The sequence below is a fragment of the Tachyglossus aculeatus genome, chromosome 1 (assembly GCF_015852505.1).
Source record: "Tachyglossus aculeatus isolate mTacAcu1 chromosome 1, mTacAcu1.pri, whole genome shotgun sequence".
NCBI classification, from domain to species: domain Eukaryota; kingdom Metazoa; phylum Chordata; class Mammalia; order Monotremata; family Tachyglossidae; genus Tachyglossus; species Tachyglossus aculeatus.
In genome coordinates, this window is record NC_052066.1 from 116,081,743 (window position 1) to 116,086,517 (window position 4,775).

General features: G+C 42.2%; 1 non-coding gene across 1 annotated transcript; it reads left to right on the forward strand.

Annotated features, from left to right (window-relative positions):
• The first annotated feature begins 2,735 nt into the window (after positions 1-2,735).
• Positions 2,736-2,873, forward strand: LOC119937663. Its single transcript, XR_005454178.1, has one exon. It is a non-coding gene; the product is annotated as a small nucleolar RNA SNORA7 (small nucleolar RNA).
• Positions 2,874-4,775: the final 1,902 nt, after the last annotated feature.

Below are 4,775 nucleotides of genomic sequence, written 5' to 3' on the forward strand. Positions count from 1 at the left end.
CGACTCCACGCTCTCGTTCACCCCTCATATCCAAGCCGTCACCAAAACCTGCCGGTCTCAGCTCCGCAACATTGCCAAGATCCACCCTTTCCTCTCCATCCAAACCGCTACACTGCTTGTTAAAGCTCTCATCCTATCCCATCTGGACTACTGTATCAGCCTCCTCTCCGATCTCCCATCCTCATGTCTCTCCCCACTTCAATCCATACTTCACGCCGCTGCCTGGATTGTCTTTGTCCAGAAATGCTCTGGGCATGTTACTCCCCTCCTCAAAAATCTCCAGTGGCTACCAATCAACCTACGCATCAGGCAAAAACTCCCACACTCAGCTTCAAGGCTCTCCGTCACCTCACCCCCTCCTACCTCACCTCTCTTCTCTCCTTCTACAGCCCAGCCCACACCCTCTGCTCCTCTGCCGCTAATCTCCTCACCATGCCTCATTCTCGCCTGTCCCACCATTGACCCCTGGCCCACGTCATCCCCCGGGCCTGAAATGTCCTCCCTCCCAACATCTGCCAAGCTAGCTCTCTTCCTCCCTTCAAGGCCCTACTGAGAGCTCACCTCCTCCAGGAGGCCTTCCCAGACTGAGCCCCCTCCTTCCTCTCCCCCTCCTCCCCCTCTCCATCTCCACTGCCTTACCTCCTTCCCTTCCCCACAGCACCTGTATATATGTACGTACATATTTATTACTCTATTTATTTATTTATTTTACTTGTACATATCTATTCTATTTATTTTATTTTGTTAATATGTTTGGTTTTGTTCTCTGTCTCCCCCTTCTAGACTGTGAGCCCACTGTTTGAGTAGGGACTGTCTCCATATGTTGCCAACTTGTATTTCCCCAGCGCTTAGTACAGTGCTCTGCACACAGTAAGCACTCAATAAATACGATTGATTGATTGATTGATTCACTGTTAGAGGGTGAAAGGAAGAGGAGGAGCCTGTAAATGAGACTGAGAAGGAGCAATAAGAGGGATAGGAGGAGAACCAATAGAGGACAGTGTCAAAGAAGCCAAGGCTGGTTAAAGTTTTTTAGGAGAAAGGGGTGGTTCACAATGTCAACATGCTAAGTTTGAGGTGTCAGTGCTACATCCAAGTAGAGATGATCTAAAGGAGGGGGAAGTGATAGACTGCTTGATAAGAAGAGGGGTCACGGATTTTGAGAGCTGGTCCAGCTTTTACTGAGCCTCTGGGAATATAATTGCCGACTGGGGAACGTCCTGTTCCAGGACATAACCCAGTTTTCTGATGACACTAATCCAGGCTAGACACCAAGAGGCTGCAGCAAACTTGCTCCCTTTATTAATCCCCCCTCCCAGCCCCGCAGCACTTTTGTACATATCTGTAATTTATGCATAGATGTCTGTCTCTAGACTATGCTCTTAGTGACAGGGAATGTGTCTGTTATATTGTTGTATTGTACTCTCCCAAGCATTTATTATGGTGCTCTGCATACAGTAAGCTCTCAGTAAATACGATTGACTGAATGACTGATTGACTGATCTGATCTGTCTTAGTGGAGAGGGAAAGGAATAGTGTTCTAGGATGGCATCCACCACCCTAGGGTGAATCAGGTGGATCCTCAAGTCATCTACCCATGGCACCTGCCTTGTTACAGGACATTCTATCTTATTAACCATCACATTCACCGAAATTTGAGTAGTATCATGGGTGGGCAATAGTGTGAAGTGATGGCGCTGAGGTTAATCAATCAATCGATCAATTGTATTTATTGAGCGCTTACTGTGTGCAAAGCATTGTACTAAGTGCTTGGAAAGTACAAGTTGGCAACATATAGAGACAGTCCCTACCCAACAGTGGACTCACAGTCTAACCTGCGAGTTTTTGTGTTTAAAGACAGCACTATGTTCCATGATTTTTTTTTTAAATCTCCCTGCTCAGCAGTACTACTCTCAAAAGCTTTTCTTGTAAGGTATAATTAAAGTCAAGAGAGCAATCGAGAATTCTGAAAATCATTTGGTGAGCCGATATTAAGCTCCCCAGGTTTTTGTGAAATTACATTTGATATACCTATTATAGCTTCAGGGGAAAATACAACATCTACAGAGGAAGGTGCAAAGGGGAGATAGAACATTTAGAACTAATCCAGTAAATAAAATTAATATTCCTTTTTTTAGGGATCACATAATATTTGGGAATAACCTCAGTTCTCCATTACGTGCCAGTTACAAGTAGACCACCACACTTGACCAAAGGGCCCAAATGAGCCTCTCATCTTTCAAATGGAACCATGGGATCCTCACTATCCAAACAAGATATCAAAGCTGATTTTTACAGACTCTTGTCTAAATTCCACATACGATACTGAATGCCACTTAAGTCAGAATAATGAAGAACTGAATCCCACAACAGGATTCATGATTCACTATGATCAGGCTGAAGGGTGGGAATAAAGGCACTATTATTTGGATACCGGTTTCTGAGCAATGCTCACCTTCAAGTAGAAAAAGAACAGAAGGGAGAGTCGGGGGAGTGGGGGGAATTTGCCAAGATAAATACCCTTATGGAAGAAGCATTGGAAGGAGAGGTTCTAGATTGGGAGATGACCAGTAAGTTGGAACCACTGACAAAAAGGAAGTGCTCTGGGTCTAGATGAGCTGGTGCAGTTTCTTCTTTCCTTTCCTCTCTTGTCTTTTGAGTATTCTTATAATTGTGGTTTAATTATGTTTTTTTGTTAAGCAATTACTATATGCCATGAACTATACTAAGCACTGCCCCTCTCAGGGTTGCACCTGGAGAGTTTCCTGTACTCTACCAGTCCCAACTATGGGAGGGAGAGTCGAGCAGAGGCCTACTCATCCCATTCCTAGCTTGGCCAGTGGCTAGCAAGTGGAAGGCAATCTGCTACAAGTCAAAACTCACCCATGCTGGGCAGGAGCGGCACGGGAGAGAGTCGAGGGCGAAGACTCGAGTTCACTGTGCAGAAGGCAGCAATGGTAAACCACTGCCATATTTTTACCAAGAAAACTCTAGGTTAAAGAGTTCTTCCCACTAGGCCACATTGCTTCTCTATTCTGTTCGTCTAGCTTCCCAGTGAGTACAGACGTCACAAACAAGGTCACGGAACCTTCTGCACTGATTGCATTTTGAACTTTTCTTTCGACATTTGAAGTTAACCCTTAGCTTCATGGTTCTTCCTTCTTCCTCTGGCCAGCATGACATTTCATTTCACTTCCTGGTGGCTCTGAGCCTGCTGGTCTGTTTCAACCAGCTGTCCTACAGGTGTTAACTAATACATTACATCTGACTGAATTGAAGTGTGCTCTGTCAATATAGCTTCTGTCCAGTTGTTGGGAGTCTGAGAGATTGTTATGCAAAAGTGATTGGCACAAAGAGTTTGACATACCCAACACATGACTTCTTTTAGGTTGACTGTCAATAAGAATTGTCAAATATTTTATTATATACAGTGGCTACAAGTCTTAACATTAAATACCTAGAGTCCAATTTTAAGCAAATTCCAATGGTTTAGATTTCCCATATCTAATCCAACTAGATAGCAACCTCAAGCCATTGAAAAGCCACATTTGATAGTGTTACTGTAAACAAAAAGGATGAAGCCGTTTGAATTAGATATGTTTTTATGTGTGTTCTGTTAATTACTGGACTGGTGAAGACTGAAGGTGATTGATTTTATCTAAGGTGGACTTTTAATTAGATTTTTTTCCATGATTTGTTAGGTGGACTCTATCTTTTTATTTGAAACTAAATGTAGCAGGCAGATCATGTAAAATAACATTTACTTAGCAGTTTTGATAGGAAATCACACAACTGCAAAGTAGATGAATAACACCCTCCACAAAGCACACCTTCATAGTAAACATGATCTTAAACATTCACATTGTTTATCTGAAACCACATTCATTAGGCTGTTAGTTATGCACTGGATTTCTTGGCTCAGCTTTCTGATTCTCTTTGTTTATTAGATTAGTGCTTTGTTTGATAGTGTGATGGCCACAGCCCCGTAATTCAGTTATAGTTTTCATCTTAATGATCAGAATTGTTAATAATGGTACCAGGGAGAAGATTTCATCTCACTGAATGGTACCTGATAGAAGAATTCACCTTATTATTATTATTAGCTTTGTCATAAAATGGAATGTGTTTTTGCTGGCGGTGTAGTCTCCTTCACTGAGATTCTTGAGAAAAGATTAGATAACTGTCTTTTTGTGATAGCTTCAGTGCAAGGCTATTCACAGAGGAGTGAATTAGATGATTGTTTTCTATGATTCTATGGAGTTAGTGTAATTAACAAAGATATTTTGGTGATTTATATAGTCCCTGAAAATTAGTGCATTAAAAACAACATCCCCTATTTTTTAGACTGTCAGGCTTAATGTTCTGATACTGCTGAACAATTTAAGAATTTGCAGCATCCTTGAGTCTTTGTGCTGTTAGACTGGAATGGGTTTTGAATAATAATAAATAATAAAAAATAATGGCATTTATTAAGCACTTACTATGTGCAAATTACTGTTCTAAGTGCTGGGGAGGTTATAAGGTGATCAGGTTGTCCCCTGTGGGGCTCACAGTCTTAATCCCCATTTTACAGATGAGGTTACTGAGGCCCAGAGAAGTGAAGTGACTGGCCCAAAGTCACAGAGCTGACAAGTGGTGGAGCCGAGATTTGAACTCACGATCTCTGACTTCAAAGCCCGGGCTCTTTCCACTGAGCCACGCTGCTTCTCAATGTGTCATTGAACATGTCATTTCCCAGGAAAAGCTTCCAAGCAATTAGAGTATTTATTTTGGGA